Source organism: Papilio polytes, unplaced genomic scaffold, assembly GCF_000836215.1.
Source record: "Papilio polytes unplaced genomic scaffold, Ppol_1.0 DF824303.1, whole genome shotgun sequence".
Taxonomy (NCBI): domain Eukaryota; kingdom Metazoa; phylum Arthropoda; class Insecta; order Lepidoptera; family Papilionidae; genus Papilio; species Papilio polytes.
Window position 1 is genome coordinate 2,804,621 of NW_013524901.1, and position 20,655 is coordinate 2,825,275.

At 34.5% G+C, this 20,655-nt stretch overlaps 1 protein-coding gene across 2 annotated transcripts in view; it reads right to left on the minus strand.

The window, feature by feature from the left end:
• LOC106101281 (bifunctional heparan sulfate N-deacetylase/N-sulfotransferase) overlaps positions 1 to 20,655 on the minus strand; it is a 105,210-nt gene that overhangs the window by 49,338 nt on the left and 35,217 nt on the right. The gene's annotated exons all lie outside the window — the stretch shown is intronic.

The window sequence follows — 20,655 nt, forward strand, 5'->3', positions numbered from 1 at the left end:
GTAAAGTTTTTCTTACAGTCGTGGTGAATTGTTAAATAAATCTTCTAAAAAAAGCATTCGTGACGGAATTTAAATGGCGCATGCCTGTGTTACAGTGCGCTTAGTTTGAGAGTTTATTTGCCTTTTGAGAATGCGACAACCGTCATCGTAATGCGTGACATTGCAATTAATCACCATATAAACACGCAAACGATTACAACACATGACGTTAGTGTAAAAACATATAGTGTTTCCAAAAAGGTTCGTTTAAAAAACCATTAAAGGACTTTCTAATTTTTAGTGTTAAAATTGCACTACATTTGAAAAACATATATTTTCAACAAATTAATATATAACAACGTTGATCTATCAGTACTCATAGATAATTTCATCCATAGAGTACTTGACACACTTTTATTAAAGGCACTGAAATACAGCATAAAAAAATTATTAAAAAAAATGTCATACGAAAAAGATCAAATTAAACCCAAGTAGCAATATCGTTAAACATAGTAACACACATTAACTGGTGGCCCGTAGTATTGCCCAAATCTTCTTTCAATGCATCCCACAGGAGAGCTGGTTAAACCGAGGGTCCTCAACTAAGGTAAGATCTCAAGCCGTGGTACGTGCACCAATACGATATGAATAACGAATGCTATACCGGATTATCGTTTCTATTTATTACGGACGGCCCCGGCGATTACAGAAATTCGACAGCACATCGCTTTCCCAAACGTAGCATAAAAACACAGCTCACTGAAATAAATATTTAAACTTTTACCACAGTAAAATAGTATTCAATAGATAATTACTACAAGAATCTCCTTCACTATTTACTTTGAAACTTGGGATTGAGGTTTATCCTAAGATGTATTCTATAAACAAATCAATAATGGTAATACACTTACATTCTATGTCTATCAATACTAAAGTTTACATAAATACACTTTGTCATAAATGAGACCTAATAATTCACAAAAAGTCTTTTATTATTCAATGATAGTATTTTGAATTAAGAATAAAACCATCTTTACCGCCTCAGAATTGATTATGTATAGAACATCATATCTCATTGAATCATATTACGTTGTTATTACACGTCATAAAATATCGGGTATTGTAAGGTCAAGGAATCTTATAACGAACAGTGCACGCGATATCTCATACCGAATAAATAGCCTCGTTGTATCAGAGTACATTCAGTGTACACAATAGGTACTTTAGTCTGCCCCATCGCATCACAAAGTGTAAAGTTTCTTCCACAACAACAGTCGCCTTTTAGCTACCTTTCTCTGAGGTGAAGCTTCATTTATGAAAAGCTTTCAGGTTCGACATGGCTAACGGGGAGTTCTATTCAAATCGTCCCCCTCAACGTGGAGCCTTTACATAAATCAAGTATTGAATAAAGTAGTTTTCTTTCCCCGTATGGATTGTCTGACGGGGAATAAAAAGTTATTTGTTTAAGAGCCGCTTCTGAATTTGTACGTGGCGTACGATTCAACCCTTTTTATTGTTGTTTTGTTTACGATCGTTTGATCTGTTCCAATACGCACGCTGGAATAACCAAGGTGCGTAACGCAAACAAACAGTTATAAGACAAAAGAGTCAAGAAGTGATACGAACATTTTTACATGCTCGAAGTTCAAGGGACAAAATCTGTAAAATGCAAATAAAACGCAAGTACTACTGAACAAGCAGATAGCTGTTGGGATCCCGTAGCGGCGCGTTGTTAGCTACGAAGTAAGCTTTAGAAAGGCCGGTAAGCAGCTCAGAGACCGCACTTAGCCGCCACATAACAAACAAAGGTATACATTGTTACGTTAGACTTTGTTTAAATATAGAGCTTTAATCCTAGGTTTGGTTCCCAAGACACGATGAAGAAATCTTGAAAGACATAAACTGTGATCAATCAACACTTCTCATACAATACAATATCAATGGAATTTGAACCTTATTACTATCAATAATATTGTTATTTAAAAAGGAGATTAAAAATATAAATCGAAGGGAACAAATTTCAAGAATTCTAATTATACGCCAATGGCTCCCTTCGTTCTGATTTAATGTCCTTGTAAATATAGGAGACCAATTACAGAGTTTGACCCAATTTTCTCGATGCTGAAAAGTTGAGATAATGTATTTTTTTAGATTACACGCCAAAGTCACGGCAATAACATTAAACAAAAAATAAAGTTGGCATTTTTATGACGACTTTACTGAAAAATATTAGTGCCCCGATGTGACTAAAAATTTTTCAGGTGAGAAAATTCGTATTTTATTGGATTTTTTTTTGTCCTTTTTTAAATACTATTGGACTTTGATTCGATTGTCTAAAATATGTAAAGATACGTATTTTACGGCATATCTGAATTCGTATAGCAGTTTCCAACGCGGAGTGCAACGGGAGAAACTTTTTTCATAAAAGTACCGAGTATTCGACTGCGAAGGAACACGAACAAGCAGCCAGTTACTTATTAACTTTTATAACTGCTGTTATATTTCCGTGTACCTTTTCTTGCGATGGAAAAATTTAGTCATAACAAATATCAAAGTGAAAGAAATGTAACATTTTGTTTTATCTTTTGTTGTACGTATTTTTTTAGTAATTGACAATTTCCCTATAGTTAGGTAGTGTGTTTTTAGAAACATATTTGCTAAAGTGTTTGTTTCAGATCTATGAAATAATTGCAAACATCTTTAACAATCATTCCACTCTTAACAATGCTACAAAAATGTTACAAACAAGTAAACTCTAACAAAAGTACAAAGGTAAAAGTAAAACAAAAACATAATCGTATCAAAGAGGTTAAGCTTTAAGCTACGCAAATAGAAATACTGGTTTCAGAATAAGCAGAGTTTTAATTAAACTTACTGACATAGGTCAGTGACACGGCGGCGAACAAAGATAAAGTTAAAAGCCGGAACGAATTCAACAGTTGACAAGACAATGCCAAGGATGTAGACAAAAGTTTTTTCATAAACGCGCACGATTCGCGGCGGGAGCTAACAGCTGGCGACCGCCCCGGGCTCTACCCTGCTGTACTTTAGTTTCACTGGCAGATGTATTAAAAGGGGAAAATGGGGATATTTTGTGAGATTCAGTCTGTCACCCTCTGGCTACAAGGAATGAAAAAGAATATGTAATGTTACTATGAACATTCAGATGTTTCACAGTTAAACTAATTACTTATAACTTAAGTTTATCACCATCATCTCACTTACCTTACCCTACTCCCATAGGGTCGTGTCACCGGGTTTTCGTCCTCCAAATAATTCTATCATCCGTCATCTCAGTCATCACTCCATTCTTGATCATGTTACTTTTCACATAATCCATCCATCTCTTTCTAGGTCTACCTCTACAGGAGTACCCCTCCACAATCAAAACTAACATCCTTCTTGTTACATGCGATTCATCCCTTCTTATATGTCGATACCATACTAACATTTTACACCTTAATTTCTCACCCACTGAGGCTACTCTCAAACTTCTTTTGTAACTAAGTTACCAAATTGAATTAATTTAACGTGCATTTTTGAGGCTATACAATCAAAAAGTTGCAACAAATTAACAGTTTTCTTAATAAAATACACTGTTAAAAATTAGCAAGCTTAAGATATAAGGTAGTAACAGAATTTCATGGCACTACAGTAGGCTGAAACGGACAACGCTATAAATTACAGCATAATCCGGAACTGGAGGCAAGCAGCCACCGCGACCACCAATTAATATTCGCTGTTACAAAAAACGAAGATCACTGTAGCCAGTAATTGAAAACGTATATAAATTTCATTTTTTGGTACAAGCTTCAAACATTTTAGTTTTATTATTTTTATGTCAAAATTTAATAATTTGCTCATTGGTTTGTAGAAGAAGAATATATTCATGACTTCCACACCTTGTTTAACTCAAGAAGACAGCAATTCCATGTAACATCGAATAAAAAATTAAGCAACATTACGGTACTAAAAGTACAAATATTGTTTTGAAGTAATCTGCGTAATTTTAATAAATAACTCCGCAAACTTGTTTATACAATATTAAAATGTAAGAACATCATTGATTCGTTATTCTTATCTACGAGTATAACAAGAAGGAATGTAAGTTTGTTCCGTACAGATCAGTTGAAGGGGACTATATCTATAATTGAATTGGTTGTTGCTCCGGCGAACGATTGTCGTATCTAAGCTTCGTACATTTCAATGCTGAGAGTTAGCAAACCTAGTTTTCTAAACTTTAGTTTAATCAACTCTGATAAAGTAACAAATAGTTCTTTTTTAATTGCAAAAAGATGCACAGCACAGAAACATATTTATTGTCAGCTTTCATTAATTTAATAACTATTATTATAAATAATGAGTATTGTACGGTAAGAGTGTTTTATTGTTAAATCCGTTATTAGTAAAAAATACCTTGTTTGTGCTATAGAACGTCATTATAGAAAAATCATACCAACATAACCACGGAAAGATTATCTGTTCTGTGAGACAGGTAAAAACATAATTTGCCTATGGCAACAATCTGTACATTTGTGTATTTGTACCATAAACAAAGGGCGGTTAAACTAAAGTACTTTTGCTATAATTGGATTCCCCATTGCTGCGGCAAACGGATTGTCGTGTCTAAACTAAATCAAACTTTATTTCCGACGGGAGTCGCCGCCATTGCTGGAGATATCGAGAGCAAACTATAACCCACTTTAACTCATTATCATAGTTATATTACAACTAGGTTTCCCCCGTGACATTGTCCGCATGTAATTTAAGAAAAACTAAATAATCTAGGCTCTATTTCAGTTCCAAATTGAACCAAGATCCAGGCAGAAGTTCTGCTATTACGTTTCAAAATATTCATACATCCTAACTTTTGCCTTTATAATAATAGTATCTAAGTATTATAATAAGACTAGCTGTTCCTGTGCGGTTTCATTCGCATAAAATTGTGAACATTTTATTTTATTGTTTATATTTGTCAAGTTATCAATAGTAAATGTCAAAATGACATGACATGGCAAACCTTGGCAATCTTGCTTTCTTGATGTTGGCAACAACTTATTGTCTCTTTCCCACATTAGGGTTTTTATCCAAAATATTTACCCACTATGTTAAATAGCGTGAAAATATATAGCCTAAAGCGTGACGTAAGTGTAGGGCTTTTTATAAAAATAAAAGAATTATACAAAAATATGCTGTAATTGCTGACATCCTAGGCAACAAAGTTTACGCTTTATTATAATAGTATAGATAAGTAAGACATCCGTACACTTTGATAAATGTGCAACAGAAGGCGGCGATGTAAAAACATTTTCAATTACAATTGTTAATTGTATTTCCGTAACTTTAATACAAACACATATCAAGTTGTTTATCTGTGGAGACCGATAGAATAATAAAGTTATTTAAATGCAAATTAAGTTATTTTAGTGTCGATTTATTTAAATATAAGGCATTCATTTAAATAATAAGTCTTGATAGATAATGCATTAATAAAATGTGTCTCACATATGACGAATAGAAAAAAAAAATCGATCTCCCTAAAACTAAGTTATTTTTTGTAAATTTATTATTCTGGCTATCTACGTAATTATCTTAAATAATTTATATCAAACAAGAGTTTATATAGCTTACAATAGCAAAAATATGTATCGTTACATCATGCATTTAATTTTTATATTAATTAAAGTACATAATACGAGTTTTAAAAGCAAAGTGAATATTTCATCAAAAATAATTTGCTAAAAGCACATGAATTAAAATTATAAACTGGCAACGACAAAGTCTCATTTATTTAATGTTGATAAATACGCTATGTCACCATCCGACAACAGAGACACACGCGACGAATAATCTGCGAAATATATCGCAAAAACGTATTGCATTAATAAAATGCTGCGGCCATCCATGCACGTCGGCCATTGACACGTATGAGAGAGCGAACAGAGCGAAAGTGAAAACTGCTATATTAAATTGCATATTTCGCGTTATTCAATATCTTACCAATAATATAAATGCGAAAGTTTAGATGGATGTTTGTTAGAGTTTATAGCCTAAACGGCTGAATAGATCTCGATGAAATTCAGCATAGACTTGAAGGATAGTCTGGAAAAACATAGGCGGTCGGAGTCGCGGGCGAAAACTAGTTCGTAATATTTACTATAATTTCAACTTTTAGCTTCACTCCGTATCGTACTATAAATAGAAGCAGCACGAGCATACTTATTTCTTCCTACAAGTAGTTAAGAACAAGATTGGAAACTTTATATTATTTTCCTGGAAAAGCATCAAATATTCCGTTCGCTTAAAGTGGCATCGATATGGAAACTGCGCAGTTAAGAACAATGTAAACACTCAACCTCTGCTTCATAGGTACTACACGTAAAAAGAGGAACCATTTTCGTGAGATACGAAAATATAATGTCAAGATAAAACAGAAATAAGTATAAACATTGATAAGAAATAACATAGTAATTCACTGTATTATTTACTAGAAAATGTTGCTTTTAAATGCAAATACATTTTTAATTAAATTTAATCATTCACAACATGTAATGTTACACTATAAACACATCTCTCACTGTTCAGCACAAAGCAACTTCTTCATTGCAGCACTTTAGCAAACAATAAGGCCATATTTATAAGGTGATGATTTCAAAACGAGCCATAAAATACGAGGGCAACATTAGACGCAAATCTTGAGCAGACGTCGCCACTTAAAATAAGCTGGCACGATTTCAAGTGCTGGCAACCTAAATGCGAAGTATTCAGTTCATCAAAGCCAGATGTTACCGAGTCCTATGTAAACAGGGAGATGGCGAAAAACGCATGATTAAGCCGCGGCCCGATTAAGTTTGTTTAGGCAACTTTGTCACGGAATAACGAAGGGCACACGTTTATTAGCCCTTGTTATTCCACTTTTCATTGACTGACTGAAAACGAGGTTAGACTATAAGGTATAACTAGGTATGTGGAAAATATTTTAATTGATTCAAATTCAATAAGAGTACCATTAGTATACGAAATGAATGTAGTAATGCTTCCTAGTACAAAGTCAACCAAAACTAGACTAAATTCATAACATTAATATAACGTAATCAAGCATGATAAGATTGTCTGATTACGAAACCGAGCAATCTCAAGACAGAAGCCACATTAAATACACAAGGAGGGAAATTAGCGAAGTGAAACAACCTTTTACGAATTCACAACGTAACAAGTAGAGGTTCACCCACTACACGAATTAGTACTATAAACAAACAGAAGTCGATGCCGACTTGGCCGACATCCAAGTGGGCTGGGGCGCCGGCGCTAGTGCTCCGCGCCGCTCGGTATGCGAGCATTCCTCTATCTGTCGCTATTTGTCGCGCGATTATAGATTTACCCGACCAGAAACTATTCGACATTATTACCGAGGCGCCTAATAAACACCTACCAAGCCACCAAACTAAATTAACCAAATATCTCCGCAATGATTAACTATATAATTTAATTCATAGTAACAAAGACCAATATAAACTACATTCTGGGTAACAAACTTTTTAATAAAAGAGCGTTAGGTAAGTTGTTAAAAGTTAGAAAAAAAAGTATTATAAGGTAATGTGTTCTCCAAAATAAAAAATATTCCGGATAACCCAAAAAGATATTGAAACGATTCTAATGTAAGAACTAATTACACGCGTGTGTAGTCAGGCCTTACCTTAATAGAGACATTAAAGTAATCCTTAAATTATCAGGAAAGGGAGACAAAGGTCTGATACACTGACCTTAATGTCTATTTACGGACATTTTGTTGTGCCAAATGTTTGTCCTCGCTGGCCTAGTTTATTAACGCTTTCAATTAAATCGTAGCTCACCCAAGTTGCGTCGTTAAAGGGGTCTTATATTATCTGCATGAAATTTGACTCACAAACCACAGTCGGCCCGAGTGGGCCTACATAACTCGGGCCAAGTTGAAAGCTTCAATTACGTGGAGTGAGTTCACGCAGGTGACTCCTTAATTACAGGGTAGGAATTGAGCTGCCCATTCAGCTGTCACGCTCGCTAACGGATTATCAAGAGTCCTACTCAATACGACTACTCTGCACCATTTGAGAGATTAAATTAATTAGTATTGTAGAAAACGGGCGGAGAGTGTTTTGTTTTCATAAAGGATTGTTTTAAATAATAAACATAAACTTGTATTATGTTACTTAACAGAGTTGTTAAAAAAACAATCTCAGCGTATGTTGCTCAAATGTTTAGTTTCTTGCTAAGCCGTCGAACTTTAAGAGAAAATTTAAAACTTACGCTAGTGTAATAATGTTCCTAAAAAACAGCTTCAACTTTGGAGTACATCCAAAATTACCTCAATAAAATCTAGTATACGTATGTATTCGGCATTTGTGAAGTAGAGAGGGAAATTAAAAAGGTTGCAACGTCGAAGCTATATTATTTCGAGCCGTCCGACCTAAGTGAATCCAATTTGCGGCCCTTGATGCCACGTCTCGGGGTAATGGGATTTCGGCCTTGCTCCAAAAAGCCTATTTACACATTGCCACTCTCGTAGCGTAGTGTTAACTTATTAGAACTTTGCTGATGAATCGGTATTCTGTTCATTTTCAAAAAAATAGCCGAATATCGACATCTTCCGATGGTAAATTAAAACAAAATAAAACCTAGGAACAATTATTTCTTTAGATACAAGTCGGAAGACAGGTTTAACAGGAAAGTTTCATGTTTTTAGACTACAGCTCAGTGAAAAGTTAAGTAACACTGTTACCACTTGTTACATTTTTACTTATTCCCTTCCATTTCCTGATTCATCTATACTAATATTATAAAGATGAAAGATTTGTGTTTTTGGATTTTTGTATCTATTGAAATACCGTTAGAAAGGTAATTTATCTATGACTAACATAGGCTACATTTTAGTTTCACGCGGGCGAAGTTGCGAGCAACAGCTAGTTACAAAATAAACCAGTAACGTTTTTGCTCCATTAAATATTAAGGAGGGGCCAATAAACTGATACAGAAAACAAAGAGTTCAAGTTTATATTGTAACAAAAACTTTTTTTTGTAAACGTTCGCCAAAATTCATAAGTCTTATTCACGCGAACGTCACAAATTTGGGAAATTTGCAAACAAAGCCAAAGTGCCTAAAGCTGACTCCGTAGCCAAGTGGGATTACGTAGACACGTCTGCTGTTTATAAATATATGAAATTTTCCGGTTGCAGCGTCGCTCGCGGTGTGTTCAACGCTACATTTAATTTAAACGTTTTAAATATTTGCTTTTCGTCGAATAAACGCATTTTTATTGCTACATTAAATTCGTAACTTTTATTTATCTCATGTTTACATTTTGTTATAAATTATAATTTGGTAAGTAAACATTTTCTGGAGAGGACATCTTTTTTCATCTGGCTTTTACGCTTTTGGACACGACTGTTTTAAACGAATTGTATTTAATAGGCGAAAAGGTAACGCCATTTTACCATCCCTAACCATTACCATTTTGTAAAATGAAAGCATTTATAACGTGTTGAAGAGCTTCATTCCGCGCAAAAGATTTCGTGTTATTTTAATTAAGCTGGAAAATGACATTTTAAACTGACGGCGCCGCAATAAATATGTCAAGAGGAAAATTATTTTTCCTGGTTGGTGCGTCTGCTGGAAAAGGCTCCGCTTGCACGACGTCGCTCGTCTTTACATAATTGTGCTATAATAATTATCTTGTATATTATTTCACGTTATAAGAAAAAAACACTTTTTGTGATACTAATGGCTATTTTCACTAAGTTCAGGACCATTTAGTAATTCCGCTTTCACCAACATATATTTGTCACCTAAGTTCATAATTTGGTTGCGATTTAGGGCGATTAAACAGACAACTAATAATACTTTATGGGCTGGTTGGTGAAAACCGGCATAAGAGTAAACCACACACATATTTGTTACCACTAAATAAGCAGTGTGTGTTGAATGTATTAATTGAAGGAAAAAAAAAGCTAATTAAAATGAAAGTCACATTGAAATGTTGTAGGGTCATGATACGAGGATTGATTAACAAACGGTTCGAATGACAAATGTCCCGGGGAGTTGTAGGTAATAATTTTGTGTGACAAACGAGCGGCTGAGCGCCGGCTGCGTCTTCAGCGGTCCGTCACGTAGGCTCAGTAAATAAAATACATTTTAGTCGAGGCCTATATTCATACTAACAGCGGACGCGGAAGCGTATATACTTCGAAGTAAAAAGCATCGCAACATCTTTATTATTAATGTTGTAGAACCATTAAAGATGCTTCAGAGCTAAAAAGATCCCAAAAGTTTAATTTCCACTAATAAAATGACAAAACTTAATACTCCTAGTAATTTTAAGACACAGAAGATCTGCCCTAAACGTTTATTATTCAAAATAAAAATAATTTACTCATAAGTTTAAACTAAAACTTTTCGTGGATCTCATGACAATAAACCGAGAAACTCTATAGAAGAATATGGTACAGAAATAAGTTACAGAGTTTTAAGAACGAAAGAAATCCACATTTAAAAAGTAGGTAACAGTAATAAAAGAATAAAATTTTAGATGTTCTGCGTTTCAGTGAAATATCTGTACGGATAAGATCCGCGACGGCGAAAGAATAGGTCGGCCGTTCTCGTGGACGCAAACAGAATTACAAAATGGTAAAGCGGTTCATTGTTGTGAATGGTTGAATACTCAGTTATACGGAGGATTTTTGCGAATAAAATTTGAATATGTTTTTCGTGCGTATGGAAGCGAATCGTTGTATTATCTCGAAATAGAACTTATTGGAAAACTACAAATATTCGATCATAAAATAAATTACCAAATAAATAAAAACAAATAAATAAATACTAAGGTCTGAAAGCTTTAAAAAAGTAATACAAAAAATTACAATGAAGACAAAATGGGTCTATATCCATCATGGCTATCCATATCCTGGATAGTTGTTAAACAATATTAATAAGACTCCAGCGTTAAAACCAAAAAGTTTCGTAGCACATGATTTAATAACCGCTGGCCTAAATATTGGTAAAATATTTACTAAATAAGTGGAACGTTCGGAGGAAGTTCTATCATCAAAAGATCTCCGGCTTAGTGAACCGAAAACGAGTGCCCCTACAACGAGATTACGGTACACCGAATTCCGCGAAAGTAACGCGGAGTGAGATTGAAAAACTTCGGGACGCCGAGGCCGCGCCGCGACAGGCATTTAGCTGGGATATTACTTTGGCTCGATGCTATCTAGTCATATCGCCGGAAAATTCTTATTTTACCAACGAAATCACAGTACCTTGTTGATATTACGAAAATATTTCTCCGTACAATAGCGGTAACAATACTTTCAAACAAACGTAATTCATCAATATTTTTTTTATTTTATTTGTAACAGGTAAAAGGTAAGTTATAACAAGCGTGAAACAGCAAAAATGCATTTCCTGCACCGCAAAACGACACCTGGGAGGGCAATAAGCCTTCTTGAATATCGTCATAAGCAGCAAATGAATATACACTACACAATATGACAAGTACAATTCACTGCAAAAGCCTGACGATAAAATACTATATTCACATTGATCTTACTGTTGTATTCCTTATTCGAAATTCCGTAATTCTGTTCAATGCCGTATCTACCCTAATTACCACGAGACATCTCATTAACTGAGTGAATTCAGTACTGACGATGTCCTTCAAAGCAGAACACAGTCATGTTGACATTCTACATGCTACTGAGTAGAAACTTACTACGAATAAAATTGAATCTCGATGTCTTTGTAATTAAAATATTTAAAAATGCATTGTTGCTAACCTTTCAATTATAATTTTAAAAGATTTTTCTTTTAATATTTTCAGTTGTAGAATAAAAACCATTAAAACCCACGTTAAAATATAAACCGCAGGCATTATTTTGTTTAGTGGTAAAGTTTAATTAAATCGCTGGTCAGTAGTCTTTAAGCCAGTAGCCAAATGTTCCAGTTTTCCTCAGTGCCCCGGTGGTTTTGTCGTTAAACAAGTTTTCCTAGATAACATTTACACTTGGATCTCAAACCGCTTACCGTATTCAACGTTATTGCATGCAAATTGAACGTAGAAAAGTGCAAATTTCATATCATAGTTGTAGATCCTAATAAGATTTCGTTGCAATTACAATTTGGTCAAACGAAAAATTTCTTCTTCTTGATTAAAGACACATCAGTGATATTTCCTCGGCATTTTTTAGTCCTTGTTAACAAATGAACGCAGAACAACAAAAATCTAATGTTAAAAAGTGTTACTTCTTTAAATGCTTTCTTATAAGCAGGAAATATAAAAATAAGTTAATACGGGGGAGTTAAACGTGTTATGGAAAAATCTCATCATAAGAGCGTTAGAATTTTTAAAGATAATACACACTAAGCTGTATTAAATGCAATACCGTTGCTACTACAAATAATTTAAAAAAATTGTTTCCATTAAGGACTAGCCGTTGTTTGCGTTTGCGTGAAATTATAGCCCATGTTACTCAGAGATAAACTTACCTTTCAAGCGGTGAAAGAAAAATCGGCCTAGGTTTTGAGTTATTTCAATACATGCAAAAATACAAATTTTTCCTCTTTATAATATTAGTACACATAACAAGTTACGGTATATCTTAATTTCGTCAACTTTTCTGTAGCACAAACATAAAACTTTAGACTATTGATTAGATGATATCAACGATCATAGTTTCATTCTGTCCTGAAAATATAGATTCCAAAACAAAACTACTCAGTGAAGGATAAAATGCAAGAATGAGCGAAGAGGGCTATGAATATAAATTGGGATCAGACTCGGTCGTCGACAAAATGTTACGTTGATTTGTTAGTTCAGCATACTACTGGAATTATATAGCCTGGGCCGAGTGCTCGTGTGACTAGAAAATCTATTGTTCTTTGTTTGCTATCGCTACTATAGTTTTTAGGTCAGTCATATGTTTACTAAAATTAAAAAGTAAATTGAGGATAATAATAATTGTATTCTGAACATAAATATGAATTTTAATAACTAATAAAACTTGACCATCTAAATAATAGTAACGATTTAAATGAAGGAACTATCATGGTTGGGAGTGTTAATTCATTTTTGTATTTACTATCGTAATAGCGGATGTACATTTAATTCCATGTTTTTACTATACTTGGCATTTAGGTAGAGTCTATCCTAGTACATCTACGTCTAAATAATCTAATTGTTAATTTGCTTTACTATTCCTCTGATATTCATTTTATTCACGATTCCAAATTACAGACCGGTAAAAATTGTTACGTCTATACTAATATTATAAAAAGGAAAGATATGTAATTTTGTATACATTTGATTCACGCACAAACTACTGGAGCGGTTGTGAAAATTCTTTCACCATTACAAAGGTGAATCTATCTGTGGGTAACATAGGATACATTTTGATTTATTTTTTAATTTCACGCGGGTGTAGTCACGAGCAACAGCTAGTTAAATATAAATTTATAACATGTAATAAAAGTTATATACATAAATAAATTGCTCAATTATAATATTATCTTTTGTTATACATGTGTGCGTACACATTACATTGTCAGTAAAGGCATTCAAGTCTGAGGATTGAAAAAAAAAAGAATATTTATTATGTAAACTTAACGAGGCCCCGAGTCGTCGGATTTGGGAGGGCTCTCGAGCATTAGCGCGTCGAAATGTAATATTTACTCAGCGTTACTCCGTGTTTGCGCGGTAGGCTTTGTCGACTACTTCACTTCGACCTGTTGGACTCTTTGCTTTATCCTTATTATCTACAAGGACGTGTGTGTTAGTGGATTTTAAACATTGTACAGACTTTTATGTAACAAATTATTTAAAGACCTTTGAAGATAAATAAGAAACATAATATTCAACGTCATGCTTACATGATCTCAATTTTTGATGAAAGCATGACATGTTTCGTTATTTTTATATTTTTTTTTATGAACAAATCAAACATTTGTAAGATAGTAAAGCTACTAGTATACGTGCAGACGTAAAAATCGATATCGTAATTCCACCTCGTCAGAATTCTGTCGATACAGAAATCTCATCGGTGATATTTCGAAATGGAGTACAAATTTCGGTAGCGCACGAATATCCTTAATACGAGTAGGTCTATACAGGATTGCATGGCAGAGCGGCAACACGTTCAATTTCACGGCGGATATAAGGCTCCGCGTTACGGGCCCATTCCACTACGCCATGACGGTACGTCGACAGCAACGATTTCCGTTCACAACGCCCTACCACACATTACTTCTCGTTCATGTCGCACATAATAGTCTCCCTTCTTGAACAAGGTGTAAACAATATTTTATGTAGATTGACCACATTGTAATATCTAGAATGGATTAGTATCAATCATTTTTCTAACTATGCAAACAAATAAGTAGAAAAGTAGTGTTAAACTTAGCGGCGTTACAATTATTATTACAATCAATCGTATTATTGCAGACACAGGTGACTGTTTATGAAATCTAAATGGTGTTATCTAAGATGATATGAATGTTATTTTAGTTCGTTAAATATCGATTGTTCCGTAGTTTAATACACTAAACGTACATTAAATGTAAACTTAATTGGCTCGATAGAAAGCAATTCAGCTACTAGTAAGCTGGTCAAAGAAGTTGACTTAAAATACAAATAATTAGAACAGTAATAGAGGTATTGTCTCTATACATATTAGCTATATTGGAATAACAACACAAGTATACCTGGCTTAGGAGAAATATACGAATCGTGCACCTAATTGTTCCTAATCGCGGTTGAATTTAGTTCGAGTTTGGAGGTCGACCTCCTGACCACAGCCGGCGGTCCGAACGGCATTACAAACATTTAATTTATTTACGTAATTGCTTGTACGCATCTGCGAGTTTCATTACTTCTGAAAACAATTTAGAATAATTGAAAATAAATGTTATATTGATGAGTAGGTTACTTCAATGGCCGTTTCTATACAAAGTTTAAAACTTATATAATAAATTTGGAAACAAAAACCTTACAATTACGTATACTTTTCGACTTTCGCATTTTGTTCACTAAGACAAGAACATAAGATGCAAGCTTTAACACTGGAAATGTTATCTCTGTTTACGGCAATTGCATTAAAAGACGTAAAGATGCTACAAAAGTGCCGTATTTTTCTCTTCGCCAAAAATAGCATGTCAGGCAGCGCAGAATTCAAATACAATAAAATCCGTTCGGTTAAACAGAATGCGGCGGGAATCGTGTAGCAAACGTCGCCGCGTGTCAGGCGCCGTCAGTCGCGGGGAACACCAGCAGCCGAATTAAATTCCGGGCCCCCTCGCTCTAGCCGATGCTCCGGCCAACGCAAATTTCACGACAAGTTGAGCAAAACCGTGTGAAATTTCTAAAATTAAATACATTATTAAGCAACGCTGAGTGCAACTAGCTGTTGGAACGTATCAAATAAGCCGCTAACGACGCGATTCCAGACCGAAACAATAGTTGAGTGGAAAAACAAGTTATGGCCGCAGTGAAGGAAAGCGACAAGCGAGTGTATTAAGATAAAGCGCGTTGGGCGCCACGCCAGCACCTCGAGTGTCCAGCTACTGCCAAATGCCGAGCTCTTGATCCCGACTTACATATCTTCAATATCAAATTCGGATACAATTATCTCAAAATACAAATAAAAGTAAAATAAACTCAATTGTCACCGGTTTTCATCACACTGAAACTGACAAGGAAAATTTACAAACTGGCTGGTGAAATGAAGACATCTAACATTATTTGATGTGTTTCATAAGCTATTCGGTAATATGAGTTTGCTGATTGAACGGGTATTTTAGATACTATGCAAATTGAGAGAACCCATTAACCTCAATATCAATACAGAGATCCCGAAAGCGCAATAAATCGGTAAAGTGAGCCCTCTCACGTGTCGACACAGAGTGGAAGATAACTCAGCAGTTTCTTTGAAGCGCAGCCTTAGTACTAAACAATAATGAATTCAGGCCCGACGAGGTAGTACTCGAGCGTGCTTCTACACTCCACTTAGCACTTTTACTCTCATAAAGCGATTAATACAATGACCAACCTTTGAGGAAGCGATAATAAAATAGGAAAGAAATAAATTGCAATCGCAAGAACGGCTTCCTATTTGAGTCGACTCGGCCCCTCCGGGCCAAGCCGATGCCGATGGGGCGTTATCGAGATCGTTTTATAATAAGTACTTTAATTAATAAAAAGTATTCTATACGCCACCATTTGTCACTACTCCATAACTTCGGCCGCAGATTCAGAGTAGATGCTTTCATTTAAAATATGTAAATATTAATGTAATAAGATAAAACAAAGGGCAAACATCTGCCAATAATTTTACTTCGGCTTGTTAATGAAATGAAATAAAATGAAATGAAGTGAAATGACATGAAATGAAATGAAAAATGGTATATGAATTAAATGTTAGACTAGAAGTCCAAATTAATAGAGATATTTTACAAATAAATAAAAGATTAAACCTTAAAACAAATGGAATAAAACCTTTTCGCCACTGAAGCATTGTCTTTACGATAAAGATATGTAAAAACCTGGAACTCAGGAGATAGACTTCCTAACTTAAAGTTTACTTTAAGATGTAAAGCTACCATCAGTCTAGCACAAACGTACGGAAACTAAATATTTTTGGAGTTTAAATGCAGATATATTTACAGGCTAAAGTGCATTCGAATCGATTTAATAAAGACTAAATAGTCGATTCGATTAGAATTTTTAGCTTCGTTCTTAAATTAATTTTGAAATGTCATACAATCCGTAGGATGTTTGAACAGGGTCTGATTTTTATAACGCATAATACTGAAAGTGCAAAAACGGCAATAGAGTGCAGGTGCGGAGACGGTGCCCGGGGAAGAATAAAAAAGATTAAAAAATGTCGGTTGAGCATTTCCGCGCTATCACAGCGAGTGGAGCGACCGTAGGCACGCTCGTTAACTTCTTGCTTATTTTATATACAGTTTATGGTCCCCTATCATACTGTTTTACATTTAAAATATTAAAACTGCATTAGGCCGACATAAAAGCAAGTACAATTGCAATTTAATAACCGGGGGAGCTTTGTTTTATACATGGAAAAGTCGTTAAGAAATGGTTGAGAGACGACATTACTTACAAGTAAATAACAGAAATTCCCTTCGCAATGTTGCGGTTAGACTAAATTTCATTCAAAATATTACATTACACAAAAGCTATTTCCTTTCATGCAGACAGTTCTGCCTTTTATTCAACAAATCTGTAATACATGTTGCGAGTGATTTTTATCATACTAATATTATAACTGCGAAAGTTTAGATGGATGGCTGGATGTTTGTTGCCTAAACGGCTGAACGGATCTCTATGAAATTTAACACAAATGTAGAACATTGTATGGAAGAACACATAGTCTACTTTTTTAATTCTACGCGGACAGAGTCGCGGGCGAAATTAGTACTGCATATTTAATGGTCCGATATTGTCTATCTCTGTAGTAAAGCTTATTCCGTTGATGCATGCGCTTGTAATTTAAAGGTATTTGCTAATTCAATAGATGTTTGCTACAAGCGCATGTGTGATCCGTATCGGCCGCATCAGTCGAGTGTTGTCGCGCCATTATCCGTCCGTGCCTTGGCATCCAGTTACGTTGCTAATGTTCAATCAAATAGCGCCAGCGACTACTGGTTAATTATGCGTACGCACTTCGAATACAAATCGACCCTGTGATTATGACTAGTGTCTTGTCATTTGCAAGACAAAGCCAATGCCGATATATTACACTTACAATACTGACAGGAACATTCAATGGTATATTATGTAATTAACGTTAAGATATTAATTAGATCGACACAAAGAACTGGCAATTGCAATCTTCTTTTATCCTAAAAGTATTTATATCGTTTTCTATTGGCTTCTTAGACGTATAAACTAGTAAAGAATGTAAACGCTAATACAAATTCACCAATAACAATAAAACAAATAGAAATCGTTTTTGTAGTACCAAACAGTATCTGTAGAAATAAAACAAACATTTAATTTAATCAACATAATTGTTATTAAGAAAAACCACAGTATTAAAACGGAATTCCCGTTTATATTTGTTTAATGAGCAAACATAAACAAGAAGTTGTTCAAAGGCCGGGAATGTCTCTACTTAGCCGCCGCGACCCGGATTTCGTGCCAAATATTTATTTTAATTACATCTTGGTTCCCTTCGAGCTCAAGTTAAATGTTTCCACCACCTTCAACGTCAATATTACGATTAATTTCGCCTTCTCTTTTCCTAAAAGGATTTCATTAAATTTTATAAGCGTCCTAAAACCATAAGGATAATAATCTTTTAAAACATCAAAACTCTCATCTCGATAAAATATTACGTTTTAATTATTTGAAATAATTATTTTGTTTTGATATTAAAAAGAAATTTTATAAAAAAAATATAACTGAAAAGCTAAATTTTCTTTTCTCGGAACACCTACTTATTTAAATAGAATGAATGAATTTAACCGTCTTGATATAACAGCTCGGGTATCGATGAATAGCTCCCCCGGAGAAATGCACGGAAGAATCTCATAATCAAGCCGAGACCCACTTTCAATAAGTAAATAAAATGAACGGAGTGCGGAGCTCCCAGGCCGCAGGTACCGCCGCCCGCCCACCTCATAAAATAAAAGGAACTCGTTTAAGAGCTATTAGATAAAAAGCTATAAAACTGCATGCCTTTTCATTTTTATTTCCTTCTACTTATAATAATGTTAATTATTTTCAACTATACCATATCACTATTTAATTGCGCTAAGTCGAAATTAAAAAGAATAATAGTAACGAGGGCATTGTCACAAACCTGTATGAAGGTAATGAAAAAAGTGTGTGATTAATATAAAAGCAGACTTAAAGCTGCACAGAGTGAGGCTCGGTTCAGATATTCCGGGCACAGTCGGCGACCACAATCGGAAATGAACATTCAAAGCGGACTTAATTAAAACTAAACGGGAGCCTGTAAAGGGGACAATGCCTGTGCCAGACAATAACACGATGAGCTTCGTCATAACTGCCGTCAACTGCAAGTACGATCAAAGATTACTTCCCGACCGGCTTAGTGCACACTGACGTATCATTTACAATTGTCAACGGAGACAAAAAAAAAATGAAACAAGAAGGATATAATTTTTTACTACAATGAACTAACTACTTTTTATTTTAAAATTCTAAACTAAATTTAATTTCAAATAATATGGTTATGTGGATAAAAGCTCTGAAATACAAAGTATCAACAATTTAGAGTGAGATAAATGTCCGCAAAACAAATACGCCAACGGAGATAAAGCAAAAGGAAATGATTATTCTTTCATAGCTAAGAAAATACGCCAAGAAAATATAAGTGCGGATAAATTCGAAACACGTCCAACAATATGAATTTATAACGGGAGCAGGAGACAGGTGGCGCACTACGACTCCTAGGAATTTATTAAATAAATTAATTGAAGTAAAATGAACAAACGCCTGAATGTTGTATGAACGGAAGCGACAGGCGCTGACGGTAATTAAATATTAATGTTACGCCGCAGATCGATTGCCGTCGGTTTGTTTTTGCGTCAATGCTAATAAAATCATTTCTTATCAATAACATAGCTTTGGATTTTAAAAACTTTTTAGATGAAGAAATGTTATAAATAATATGTACGATAGTCGATATAGAAATATCTTCTCATATTCATATTGACTTGACTACGCGTATAGATCTGACCGCAAAAAGTTTTCCATTTTCAATATCTAGTATAAAGGAGCACTCTCGCATAAACTATTTTAATACTCGGGCTTCCGGAATACAGACTAAGTGAAGTGCTCTAAGAGACATCTGAATGAATTTTAATGCATAACTTGTTCGAAGGGGGCTCTGATTCTCTCAGCTCGAGAGCATCTCATTTCGGAATCAAAGGAAGCCTATAACTGTGGAATAGAATTTACTTATTTGACAACCTGTCTGCCGCACTTACTGGAAAATGATGTGTACGTAATGGTACTGAATGGATATTTTGGTGGCATCCTCAATTCTATATTTAATACAATGTTTTCTTTTTTTTCTTTCTAACAATGTTGTATGCCTATAACTGGATCTGTTATTATTTTTGTATCTTATATTATATTTCTTATGTGATTGTTCTATAATTTATCTGTTGGTGTACTTTATCAATACATAAAAATAAATAAATACTAAGGCTGTTAACTGACATATTTTGATATCTAAATTTATAATGTATATTTCAACGTAATGACATAGAGTAGCGTGATAAATATAAAGTTCAGGGAAACAACAAACATTAGTAAGGCGTTAAGCAGCCACGCCGGCACCGGCGCTATCCACTTTTCCAATAAACCGGCCTGCTGAGTGCATGACGTGCCGAGATTACTTATAGCCCGCGGAGCCGGAAACCAAACAACAACATTTGTTGGCAGGGCCACCAGATTAATTTTTCCTCGGGCGTTTAGTTTCTAAACTATCCGTGAGAGCAGCACATTTTCTGTAAAGTATTGCATTCAATATTATTTTATAAAGCAAAAACGAAATGGGATTTGATTCTTTTTTTGACCGACTTCCCAAAAGAAGGAGGTATTCAATTCGTCGGTATATTTATTTTTTTATTTTTTTTTTTTTATTTTTTTTTTTATGTGT